This window comes from Chlorocebus sabaeus, chromosome 20 (genome assembly GCF_047675955.1).
Source record: "Chlorocebus sabaeus isolate Y175 chromosome 20, mChlSab1.0.hap1, whole genome shotgun sequence".
NCBI classification, from domain to species: domain Eukaryota; kingdom Metazoa; phylum Chordata; class Mammalia; order Primates; family Cercopithecidae; genus Chlorocebus; species Chlorocebus sabaeus.
In genome coordinates this window covers 39,343,757-39,358,297 of record NC_132923.1, presented here as the reverse complement: position 1 = coordinate 39,358,297, position 14,541 = coordinate 39,343,757, and the positions used below count along the sequence as shown (strand labels likewise).

At 33.1% G+C, this 14,541-nt stretch overlaps 1 protein-coding gene across 3 annotated transcripts in view; it reads right to left on the bottom strand.

Moving 5' to 3' along the window:
* Positions 1–14,541, bottom strand: part of DPYD (dihydropyrimidine dehydrogenase) — an 844,938-nt gene that overhangs the window by 157,457 nt on the left and 672,940 nt on the right. The window lies entirely within an intron of this gene.

Here is a 14,541-nt window from a genome sequence, read left to right as displayed (position 1 = left end):
GTATACTGTCTTATATTACTTCTATTACTATCATGTGATGACAGTGTCATACCGGACAAATTTCAAATTACTTTATCTCTGTTTAAGATGTGTACATATGTAGTGTATAAATGCTATGTTTTAAGGCATGTTAATTTGTCAATGGATTTTTTTTTTAATTTTAAGGACTTTGATACTAATATTGAATTTAGACATGTTATACAAGTAGGTGTAGCAAACACAGAATTCTCTATGCACGTATATCATATGCATATTACATTTTGATATGCAGTAATGTGTAAAAGACTGCATAGAACATTTGAGCATCAGTGGCTCACGCCTGTAATCCCAGAACTCTGGGAGGACGAGGTGCGTGGATCACCTGAGGTCAGGAGTTTGAGACCAGCCTGGTCAACATGGTGAAATCCCATCGCTACTAAAAATACAAAAACAAAAATTAGCCAGGCGTGGTGGCAGGTGCCTGTAATCCCAGCTAGCTGGGAGGCTGAGACAGGAGAACAGCTTGAATCCAGGAGGCAGAGGTTGCAGTGAACCGAGATCACACCACTGCACTCCAGCCTGGGTGACAGAGTGAGACTCTGTCTCAAAAACAAACAAACAAAAAACAAGAAGGAACAGCAGATTTTGAAAAGAAACATAATCACATATAGTGCATCAATAGACATACAGCTATGTTGTTTCTGCAGAGTACTAAGCAGCTGTTGTGAACAGAGACTCTCTGAAAAAAGGCAAGGTGCTGATGAACTTACAGATTCCATGTTGCTTTTTATATGTACTTCCCACAATTTGAAAAAAAAACAGGGAGTCTAATTCAATTTTTCACATATTAGAAAGTTTTAATCAAGTTAAAGAGAATTAACTAGAATCCAGTAATTAGTGTTTGCATTTAGTATTTAAATATTTAATTAGCCAGACATTACCAGTATATTATTCCCTAATAGTAATAAAAATTGTATGGATGGAAAGAATACTTTGGGGCTATTTTTTAAATGAATATATTGTACTAAAGCTACTTTGAATTCTCAAATGTTAAATATCCCAGAGTACATTGATGCTTTCATAATAAAGGAATATAATTTGATATTCCTGGTGTTCCCTTATAAGTCAGGGGTCCTTTAAGCATTTTCTGAACTAAAGACAGTTCAATTTATGCAAGAATATGACATTGCCTTAAACCAGGGCTCCACAAACACCATAACCAAGCAACTGGTTCAGCCTCATGTGGTGAGTTCTTTGTCATCACCTCCACCACCACTAGTCACCAGCAATATCAATATGTATTTACTGGAGTGCTTACTCTGAGGTAGCACACAGTTTTCCTTTAAAAACTGGCCAGAACTTAAAATTAAATTAAATTAAATTTAAAAAATAAAATAAAATAATTAAATAAGAAAAGAAACAAAAAGTTAAAAAAACAAGTTTTCAATCTGAAAGGGCTAGATACCATATGATTCCAACGATATGACATTCTGGAAAAGAAAAACTGTGGAGACAGTGAAAATATCAGTGGTTGTAAGGAGTGAACAGGAGGGATAAATAGGCAGAGCAAAGAGGATTTTTAGGACAGTGAAAATACTGTATATACTATAATGGTGGATGCATGTTGTTATACATTTACACACACAAAAAACCCACTTAGAGAATTTCACTCGTAGAATGCACAACACCAAATGTGAAACCTATTGTAAAGTTTGGACTTTGGGTGGTTAGGCTGTATATGTCAATGCAAGTTCATCGATTATAACAAATGTATCACTCTAGTGGGGAATGTTGATAATGAAGGAGGTCATGCATGTGTTAGAGTAGTGTATATACTGAATATCTGTGTACCTTATTCTCAATTTTGCTGTGAACCTAAACTGCTCTAAAAAATAAAGTCTAAAAAAGAGCCTGGGAGTGGTGGCTCACACCTGTAATCCTAGCACTTTGGGAGGCCGAGGCAGATGGATCACCTGAGATCAGGAGTTTGAGACCAGCCTGGCCAAGATGGTGAAGCCCCATCTCTACTAAAAAATACAAAAATTTTCTGGACGTGGTGGCACGCACCTGTAATCCTAGCTACCTGGGAGGCTGAGGCAGGAGAATCGCTGGAACCCGGGAGGCAAAGGCTGCAGTGAGCTGAGATCGCGCCACTGCACTCCAGCCTGGGCAACAAGAGCAAGACTCCGTCTCAAAAAAATAAAAATAAAATAAAATGAAATAAAATAAAATAAAATAAAATATAGGTGGCTTTCTTTTTATCCTGTTCATATCTGTTTCAGATAAAATCGAATCTTTTCATGACTAATGCTTTTGTACTCAACACAAAAATGCTTGTGGAAATGTCTACTTGTGGCTCCCACACCTAAAACATCTTCCTCTACATATTACTATAGTATTTCTTAGTCAGGAATATTGAGTACTGACACTTCAAAAATCATAACAGACATTTTGAATACAAAGTGTTAAGTTGGGCAAATTAGAAAATAGACATTAAGATTCGAATTCTATATTATCTATCAGTGATTCCTCACAGTTTTTATGTTTTAACCATAAAAAGGCTAATAGTGGACAGAATTTATAGTGAGAATACAAAAACACACATATGTATATACACATCTTTAGTTATACTAAAAAATCTACATAACAATAAAAGTTAAAGGAAGGCATTTTTAAAGAAATCTATAACAAACTTTTTGATAGACACACAGCTATCTCTGCACAAGATAACTGACATAGTCAATACATATTAACCCAATGGCTTCTTTACATACACACTACTTTGAAGTAATAAAGAAATATTGTTTTTTTCCCCCTTATTTAGTTGACCCAAGAGAGTAAATTTGAGCTAAGTAGATAAATAATTTATTTCTACCTCCACTGTTAGAAGACTATCATTAACAGTAAGGGGTAAAATTTCAAAGTGGTATACAGGGATTTGGCCACATATTCCAATTGATATTAATGGACATAAAATGGCAACATAGCTTTGAAAAATCAACCAGTGACACTTAAAGGGCAACATTACTACACAGGTGTTAAAAAAATCAGCAAATTCTTATTGGCATTTGAAGATGTTCAATTAGGTCAATAAGACATTTTCTAATTTATGTTTTTATTCCTTTCTAAGGATTTTTACAATGTACCTAATGAACAGAAAAACAATTCAAAAATAAAAATATTTTTTAAAACTTAAGAGTAACTATGTTCTCTGAGGAAATGAGATCCAAAAAATGAAGAAATGATCTCTCTGTTGCTGGACTATAGTAAAGTCAGTTTTTATTTCCATTATAAACCCAATTTGATTTTTTATAGCTCAACTGATTTAATATGAAATATAATCTACCTGTTCTCAGCATTTTTATGGGGAATAGGTTTTAAGAATGACTTCACCCACTAAGAATGGTTTCTAGAAGGAAACTGAAGGTATATAAAAAGATCTTTCTAAATTGTTAAACAGAATTTATTTTTAGTTTTAAAATGACAAATGAAATAATAATAGGTTCAAGATAAAAATAAAACCTTTGGTTTAAAAGAAAATACATATATCAATGCCATACAAAATTGTACATATGCCAATTAAAATCATAAAGACTTCCTGAATTACATTTATTGAGATAAAGGTCTTTTAAAATTCTGTCACTGCTACAGCGATTAATGATTTTAGACCAAAGACTAGGGAGGAAGAAGCCAGTGTGAGAAGTTCAAGGAATGTGTATACGGGCTCTATCCTTAAGGAAACAACAAGGTTTAAATCAAGAAATTGAAATCCTATACACTTAAATGAACTAATAGGTAACATGCAATTTAAATTAAGCCCTCATCTACATGGGGTGGCCAGTTGAACCTAATGGGGAATTCAGTTACATCAAATCATTCTGCTTCAACTGTGTGGAATCCTCCAATAAAAATCAAGCCACTCTGAGTTCCTACGTTTTGAAACAAGCTGCAGGTTCAAACAAACAAACAAAAAATAAACTGGACTTATGAGTTGCAACATTGCTACCAAGAACTTTGATTTGCATTATGTGGCTCTCCTGGCGGACTAGACTGAACTGTAACTTTTGGTCTCTAATCAATCTAGGCCCTCCATGTACTCACAATTTAAAATACAAATCAGTGTGTTGAATTCATAGATTGTCTTAGATAAACTTTACAGAACATCTTTGGATTGATTCATGTTTTAGAAAAACATTTTAGTAATCCAGAGATTTTGAATTGTTAATCAATCTGATTTTGGTGAAAAGTATTTTTCTTAAGAAAATGAACTCCGTTTGTCAGATATCATTTTAAATACAATTTCAGAAATGCTATCATTGGCTATAGTATTATATATCGATATCTGTGTATTAATGTATTATGAAAATCAGGTTCCTTACTCAGTCTTCATTTATCCATTCATCTGTCTATCCACAAAATATTTTTTAAGCACCTATGGCTTTTTTTTCCTGGTTCATCAGTTTGTGTCCTAACTACATATCTACGCTTGACTCACAAAACACCAGGTCTTACTGTTGTAGTAGGTTATTTCAAGGTAATAATTTTAATCCAGTTATTCATTCTCTACCAGTATTCCATTAGAAACAATTCACATTTGTTAGAACATTATACATTTTATAAATACTATTAATATGAATTCTATCAAGAAGGCAATTTGAGGATGAACTAGCTACCAACATCAGACAACTGGGTCAACTGCTGAGGTTCAAATCTTAAGTTCCATTTATGAGCTGTGTGACTTTGTGAAACATGTTAAATCTCACTGAATCTCAATTTTATCATCTATAAAATAATAAAAATTATAATAACATCTTCATAGAACTGTTTTGAAGAATAAATTACATAATATATAAAAGCCCATTTACTATTATAATAAAATTATTAAAAGGCCATTTTTATTATTTTACATAATAAAAATTGTAGAAGTGTTTGCTGTTATAATTTGTACTACCCTCAAGGACAATTGCTTTCAGAGGCAGCATTTATGTAGTTTACTTTGACATTGCCTTCTGTATTCTTGTGTGTTCAGTGATGCAATTAAAACCAATTTTTAAATTGGAGACAAAAGCATGATGCCTATGATGACAGAACTTTATCCTCTGAAACCTTAAGAGGACCACACACATCCCCTCCTTTTTCTCTTTTCCTAACAGCTGCCATTTAGCAGTGTCATAATGTTGAAGAAGATTACTTTGACTCCAAAGGAAAAAAGTCTCAAAGGCTAACATCAATATATTTAAGAATTTTTTTTTGAGAAGCAAAATGTACATGGATTTTAATGACAATATCTGAACTCAAGTTTATTGGTGAAAAGGAGGCAGAGATGTACTTCGCATGACTAAATCCTTGAAGAAGAAAGGATTTTTTAATGAGCAAGAGAGTGTGGGACATATGCTAAATAACTGGAATTTTGAATAATTGAGTTTAATTCTGTTTGTTTTTTTTCCCCTAATCATTTGACTCCTAGGACAGCGACGGTTACACAATTAATTGTTAGAACTAAGTCCACAATAAACTCCCTGATAATAGCTCTAGTTGGCAATAAAACAGAAATTGGGTTATAATACTCATTCGTGCTCACTGTGTATGCAAAAAGAAAATGTAGTTTTAATTTGCTTACATTAATTAAAATATAATGAATTAAGTGGATAACAAATTCATTAGAAATTGAACCTTGACTGTCTAATTGTTAATAGTTTTAGCATCATCCAAAAGAAAAAAAATCAGTAAATCAAGAATTTCAAGGATTTAGGAGGTGAGAGATCGATTTTTATAAACTAAATATAAATGAAGCACCAATACATTTATGCTTTACTAAAACAAGTGTAAAATGTTAATGAAGTTAATATACTAATAAATACATGAGACACAGCTATTTAAAAATAACATCTTTACACATGGATTAGAGTCCTCTGAGAATATTTGCATAATTCAACCAGAAACTGAAGTACTAAAAGGATCTAGGGTTATATGTAGAGATATGTAATTTAAAGAGAAGAAAGGGAAAAAATAAAGTTGATTATTTGATGTTATTTTAGCTTTTTTAGAAAAGCTAAAAATTTTCTTCTGAAAATATTTTAATTTTAGTTGAATTTTTCATATTTTCTCCAAGTCCTCATATCTTCATAGCTATGTTTATCCGCTTCATAATGCATTCAATATGTTCCTAGTGGATTCATATTAAATAACTCAGTACCTAGCATGTGCCAGGCATTTAGTTTTAGCAAGAGAATTAATAATATTCACCAAAGAGAGCCATTCTCCATTCTGAAAGTGTCAGCTACTGTTAGTGGAATAAGTAGGATCACTCATTCATAGAGTGATTTCCACGTGCAGACACTGAGGCAGGGGTTTCATGTACACTGTGTACTTTAATTATAACTCTAAAGCTAGGGGCTGTCCTCTCTATTTTGTACATAAAGAAGGAGAAGCTCAAGCTGAATGAATAACTTGCCTAGTGTCACAGAGTTTAAAAAGGATGTAATATGATTAAAAATCAAGTCTCTGTGACCTGAAAGTTCCCATTTTCAGTTATTATTGAGAAGTAACTATGTAGCAATTACAAAAAGGACCATCTTTGGATTGTTTTTGCCTAAGAAAACTAGTATCAATAGGGCCTGATGCTATGAGAACACAGAATAAGTCCAACCAATTAGGTATAAATCTCAGACCATTTGCTTTATATAATTGTGGCTTTGACAAAGCAAGCTCCTCAACTGCCTAAAACACCAGTTTTCCCTAATTGAAAAACAGGGACATTAATACTAATAATATTCCAGGGAGTTGCAATGTATTAGATGATACAACTCATGGGAAGGACTTGGAACAGTGCCTAGCTTATACTGTATATAAGATAATATTAGTGTCAAAGCCAGAGAAAATTGATCAGAAAAATAAATATTCAGCTATAACCATATAAAAATAAACACTTAATTTTTAAGGGTTGTTAATATTTATTCTTAGATATAACATTTGGGGATCCTTTTGTAATCCATATGCTATTTCATTGGTTTTAAAATTATGAATATTCGTAGCTTGAGTCTATGGTAGTAAATGTGTGCATCTGTGTGAATAAATCTTTATTAGATTTTTAAGTGTGATTTGCAACGTGTGTGTGTGTGTCTGTGTATAATATATATATATTCTAAGTCTTTTTTTCAGAATCTGTTCTGTTAGGGCTTAGACAGAAAATTACATATACACTATGTTTCTGGAAGTATTATTTTCTGTAGCAAAATAGTGAAAAACAATCTAAAGGATCACGAGTAGTTACTCTATTAAATAAATTATAGTTTATCAATGTATGATATACTAGAAAACATTTAAAATTGAGATGCAAATAGCTCTAATTTATAATGTTAAGAATTAATTACAAGTAGCAGAGCAATATATACATGGTATGGTACCATTGTTGGCAAAAAGTATGTGATTACATTTATTACGTGTGCATGTAAATGCATATAATGTTGAATTTCATATTGTTCACAGGTATTATCTCTGGGAAAGGGGGTGAATCCCGCAGTAAAGGGGTTGAAGACCTTTCAAGTATATATATATATATATTTTATTGTTGGATTCTTTTTGATAAAACAGTGTTATAATTTACTTCTGTAGTAAAAATATCTATTTTTATAATGTCCCTAAAATTCACCTTACAAGAATCATCAGAATATATGATGTGACATTTTTATATATGGGATATACAGTGATTCTATCCTCTGTACATTACAAAGAACGTGTTTGGTTCTGTGTCCAATATTTTAGATAAAAGATCTACAAACACAACAGAGTGAATAGGATGATCTCTTTTGATCTGTCTTTCTTACACACATATCATATACATCTATATGTATTAAAAGAAATCCTATAAACAGTCTCCAAATATTTGAAGGATAACCATGAAAAAAAAGGGCTTATCCTATGTAGAAAATTGGAACGAACATTTCAGCATACATGATTGATTTTATTATTCTTATTTTTATAATTAATTTATTGTAAATGCAGCAATGAAAGCAGCTACAATGGGAATTCCCTGTTCCTTGAATCTTGATGGCTACTTGACAGCAAGATGCAACAGAAAGACTTCTCTGTACTATAGGAAATATTGGATTAGTTTTTCTCTTCCAATTCAAAATTTGGGGATACTATAACTTCTTCTTGGTAGTTTAAGAGCAATTTTACATGCTCTATAGTTTTCCAATAGATATCAGTGATTGACTTGGAAAAGAAGCAAGTATGAGTTACAATGAACTTTTAAGATTAAATATGTTAAATATAAATGCTCCTCTTTTGAATATTTTCTAATTGACAGGTATTTTCCTATTTATTTTTGCATACATTGTGCTGGTGACATTACTATGAAATAGGTATTTCTGTCTCTATTTTCATAGATGTGTAAACTGAGATTCAGTAGGGATAAATGCCGCATGCTCAAGATCACTCTGTTAGAAAGTGTGGGTCCAGTATTTGAATCAGGCCTACCTGACTCCCAATACCATGCTCTTAACCACGATGCTATGCTGCTTCCTGATTTTAAATGTCTGGATATAAATTAAGCTTCAGAAAGAAGAGTTAATAATAATAATTGTTATAATTAATAAAGATATATTATCCAGGTATGATAAAAGCATAAAAATTAACATTATATAAAAATAGGCATGATATTAATTGTTGGATAAAAATTAAATTAGAAGTAGAGTAGTTAGTAATTGCACAACCAGAGAAACCATATAGACCGGTTTGCCCAGGAGAGTCCCAGTTTATTATACCCATATTTATTTGTAATTACATGATGTAACAATAGCTATCTACCTTTGGTCTAAAAGTATCCAAGTTCAGATGATAAATTATAAAATCATAACAGCTATAACTAAAGATAATTATGTCCAACAATAGGACAAAGACAATTACAGAAGCAAAGTGAAATTTGTTTTAGATCCAAAACCAAATTTATCAGGAGCTTAGAAACTCACTATACTGTCCAAGTCTCAAAAGATGGCATGAAGAGCTAAACGTCTTTAAATGTCACTAGAGAGAAAAATATACGGCATTTACTAGGCATAATTAGTCTATATGTATGTTCTTTCTATTTTCAACCTGTAGGTGGCCACCACAAGCTACACTTATTAAACAACTCATTAGTAGCATTTTCAATACTGTCATCTTCAGATAATTAGCAATTTATTTAAATAACCAATTTCTGTAAAAATAATTGCCATGAAATGCCCTGAACCTACTTTTTATAAACTATAATAAAAGTGTTAAGATAATCCCTGACATTTGCAAATGCCATTAGTTCACCTTTCCTTTTGATAGTGCTATGGCATTATGTTTAAACAATTACCCGATAACACAGCAGTTTAATGAAACAGTACAGTAAGCACATTCTTCAATATGGCCAGAGAGGACACTCAGATTTAGAAAGAAATCCAGTGTGCAGACATGTTTACCCAGAGGAAAAACACAGCTAAAAGAAAAAGAATTACTGAATTAAGGACATTATTGCTATTTCCAAGTTGGTTTAGTTTCCATGGTAGAGGCCATAACATATGTACTCTCTTTGGAAACAAGAGAGTTTTTACAAATTGATTCATGTGATAGGCTGGTGTAAACTATAATCATATATATCTACGAATATGTATAATACCTTCATTGTATTATTTGCTCTATAACCTTGATGCAGGAACAAGTAGTAAATTTTTCTTACTATCAATCTTAAATGTGCTTTTACTTTAAAAATGGTGTGCACTTTCAAAGTAGAGTTATTGAGGAAACGCATAAATGGTTTTACATCGCGGTTAGTATTTATCATTTAAAATAGACCAGAGTTCTAACTCAGTTTCTTCCTTGCTATTCAGTTCCTTATACTACGAAGATCCATTGATGTGAGATTATACAGTGTGTCTTGGTTGCGAGTAGTAAAACTATTTGAAACCTTTATATTTTTAAGCTGTTGTCCACTTCATATGAAAAAATGAAATTAGAATTCAAAGCCAGTGGCAATATTATTTTTATGGTTAGACTGAAATAACTTGAGAACCTATTAAGTACCAGTTGCTCTGCTAAATTATTCACTCGTTATTTATATCCTCACAACATCATTACAAGTCACATATACATTATCTCCATTTTACAGACAAGGAAATTCAGGCTCAAGGAATTAAATAGTATGTGCATGTAAGAAAGGCAGGGCTGCATGGTTAAATAATGCATTACAACAATAAAACAATTAGTCTGCAATATCACCATAAAATTCATTGCTGGGTTTGAATATGAGGGTTTTTCTTTATTTCCAGATTAACAAACACATGCCTCAGTATCTCCAAATGAGAGCTTCTGGCAGTGCTTTCTGCTTACAAATTCAAAGGTTTACCTGTAAGTATAAATAGAAGAACTATTAAAAAAAGACATATTTCCCCTGCCAAGAAATTATTCTCACCTATGACAGACTTAGTGGACTTGAAGTAACATTTCTCATGTGGTTTTGCTTAAGGATGTCCAGAGCAAATGTTACACAGCATAAAAACTCACCATTCTATGTGTTTTAAAAAACGATTATTTGCGTAGAAGAAAGAGGAAGATTATAATGACAATGATAATGCCGATGACCACAGTTTCATTTTACTCTTGGGAGAATCCAGGATAACAAGTGGGCATTATTCTGAGAACATACAGAAAAATAACAAAAAAGAGGTTCCACATCCATTACGATCCTATTACTTCTTCCCTTGGAAAATCACGATTTCTTTTCTCTTTGAAATCCTGTGCTCTGTTTACTCTGTGGGTGGTTCTATGGCCAGGGTGTCCATGGCAGCACTTGCTGTACTGTAAAACCATTCCTTTCACTCTCAGCAACGCATTCTCTTTTCACTTTACAAAGAATTACATGTGTTAATCTCTATGCCCTGTGATAAGGCTGTGTCCCTCAGAGTCTACTGAAACACAGGCTGTACAGCAGTTGATGGCGTTTTGTTCTCTTCTTCAGCCTGGACAACTCTCAAAGATGTGGTGTGGACAAGGACCTGGGCCCTTATCTGAACCCTCTGAATCAATGCTCACTCTAAAACTGACCAGGCACTTTGAAAAAGAGAGGTTCTACTGTTTAGTTGCTCTCTCAGTTAGTTGACAATAACATTTCTTTCTAAATTTCAATAGGGTAAAAAATGAAAAATCATTTTCAATCAAAATTATTTCTTGTTCCCAGCACCATGGCTATTGCTCAAAGGCAGCAGAAGAGACGTCTCTTCTCAGCAAGCTTATAAGGCTGGGTCAATGAGATAAAAACATGGACAATTCATATTCACATGCCCGATTTTGTGGGTCAGACAACAGACACTGCTGAAACTTAGAAGACAAGGAGAGCCAGGAAATCTGAGGTGGTCTAGGAAGGCTTTGAGGAAGATGCAGGACTTACTTCAGCTGGACTCTTGAAAGCTAAGTGGGTAGGTCTGGGGCTAAAATCAGGATATTTCAAACTGTGGCAGAGGTTGGGAACAAGGTGAGAAAAATTGCAGATACAGTAATGAGCAAATCATATTTATAAAACACGTTAACAGCAAAACCGAAGTAGCCTCTCAGGTTGGGAAATGGTACACAGTGCATTACATAGTGTAGGGATGTTGCCTCTTAGGCAGGAAAACCGCCTACCCCCAGCTCTCACAGCTACCAATATCAATTTCTATATGGTATTTTACTTTTCAAAAGGCATTAAAAAATATTGACCTAGTATAAGAAAAAACAGGTTTAAATTTAAACAAAAGATCAAATGAGGGAAGTTCAAAGCTATTTACTGTTAATAAAAATATTGCTATTTAAATAGCAATTGTTAATTATTAATAAATTAATAAATATTGCTATTTACTGCCAACAAAAATATTTCTCAGGGGAGACTGAAGAGAATCTATACTTTTTATACATGTCACTGTCTGTAGCCTTTCTAGAGATCATAAGGATCTTTCTAGTCTGATGAAAAGTAATATTAGGATTTTTATCAAACAGAAGAGATAAGAATTACAACTAGAATAGTATGATCCACTTTTTCAGAATACAGAGAGCTTATATAATGGAAGAGAACAAGTGTTCCACTGCATTTAACCATTCGGTAACTATTGCCAGTGATGTAAATCATCATTTTCACAGATGCATCTATACTTTTAACAAACATCATAAATACTGCAGGAATCTGTAGCATGTATTAAAAAGAACATATGACCAACTAGGAAAGGAAAAAGAACTTAAGACTACATTACTTCAGACAAGATCTCTTAAAGTATTACCTAAAGGAACTGTAATAGTACCCTAGAGCATGAGGATATAGAGCAGTCTGGCAACCTCTCAACATACCACAGGTCAGCTACATGCCAAAAATGGGAAGCTAGTTTCAAGTTGTGCATATCTATGTGGCCCCTGGGACCCCTGATGTTTTAGGACTTTGGACTACCAGTTGGGGATGTGCCTCAGTCAAATGGATGATAAAAACTAGTAGTGATTTGTATAGCCACTGAGTAGGCATGAATTTCTAATGTACCTAACACAGAACCAAATAGAATAAAATAGAATAATCTACGTAAAGCAGGCAGCACAGTGACAAGCACATAGTACATGCTTTAAAAATGCCATCACTACAGCTTCTAAAAATATAAAATGATAATAATAGAACAATATGAACAATGTTATACAATAAACTCAACAGTTGAAGTGAAATGGAAAAATTCCATGCAAAACACAACTAACCAAAATTGAGACAACAAAAAACAGAAAGTCAAAATTAAAAATAGATTCATAACTATTGCAGAAGTTGAATTCATAATAAAAAACATTTTCACAAAGCAAATTGCAAGCCCAGATGGCTTCGCTGGTAAATTCTATTAAACTAAAGGAAGAAATAATACCAATCTTACACAAACTCGAAAATCTTACACAAACAGGAAAAACGAGACAATCTCAACTCATTTTATAAAGCCAGCATAATCCTGATATTGAAACCTGACAAATAAATTAAAGGAAAGTAAAATTATAGACCAATATCCATAAACCCAAATATTTGTATTAAACAAATTCAGCAATATATAAAAGGTGTAGAGCATCACGATCAAATAAAGTTTATCCCAGGAATACGGACGTAATTTGATATGGTTTGGTTGTGTCCCCACCCAAACCCTGTCTTGAATTGTACCCACAGTTCCCACATGTTATGGGAGGAACCCAGTGGGAGGTGATTGGATTATGGCGGTGAGCCTTTCCTGTGCTATTCTTGTGATAGTGAATGAGATCTGATGGTTTTAAAAATGGGAGTTGCCCTGCACAAGCTCTCTGTTTGCCTGCTGCCATCCATGTGAGATGTCACGTCACTTGCTCCTCCTTGCCTTCCACCATGATTGCAAGGCCTCCCCAGCCACATGGATCTGTGAGTCCAACTAAACCTCTTTCTTTGGAAATTGCCAAGTCTCGTGTCTGTCAGTGTGAAGTGGTCTAATACATGCTTTAACATTTGAAAATCAATTAACGGAATTCACCAACGAACTGAATAAAAGAGAAAAGCCATACGAGTATCTCAAAAGGGTACAGTAAGTGCATACAGGAAAATCTGAAATCCATCCATGATGAGAACTGTAAGGAAAACAAGGGTGAGACTATCCTCAATCTGACAAAGAACATCTATTAAAAAACCTATAGCTAAAATCAGATTTAATGTTAAAAAATTCTCTCTCTATATACTGTTTATACTTTCTATTCCATATACTCACAAGAAGCAATTCGAAAGTTAAAAAATAATACTCCCAATAGCACCAAAAAGCAACAAATAGGAGTACATTTAGAAAAGATACGTAAGATCTCTACACTAAAAATATTTTGTAAAATATTTCTGAGAAAAATTGATGATACTTAAGAAAATAGAGAGACATATCATATTCACAGACTTGTTGACTCAATACTGTTAAGATGTTAAACTTCACCAAATTGATCTTTAGATTCAACACAACCCAAAACAAAAATCCAAAAAGGTTTATTTGAAGAAACTGATCAGCTGATTCTTAATGTTATTAAAAAATACAAAGGATGTAGATTAGCCAAAACAATCAGGAAAGAAAATAACTCAAGGACACGATTTCACTTTAGGACTTGCTTTAAATTTATAATAATAAAGACAACGACATTAGAATATATGACAAGTAAGTGAAAGAGAACGGAGTCCTGATGCAGTCCCACAGATAAGGCCAATTAATTTTGGACCAAGGGAGGAAGTCAGTTCAATGAGGGGAAATCATTCTAACAAATGGTGTGAGAAAAGCAGGATATTTGTAAGAGGAAGGGGAGAAAAAGAAAAGAAAAGAAAAGAAAGGAAAAGAAACGAAACCATGGCCTCTACCTCGTTTCATACACAGTTTTTTTAAAGATTCAAGATGAATTGTAAATCTAAATGTAAAACTTGAAACCATAAAGTTCCTAGGGAGAACAGAAGGAGACTATTTCTGTAACCCTGAATTAGGCAAAAATTTCATGGAAAGGATGTTAAAAGCAATGACTAATTTTTTAAAAAATCGATAAACTGGACTTCAAAAA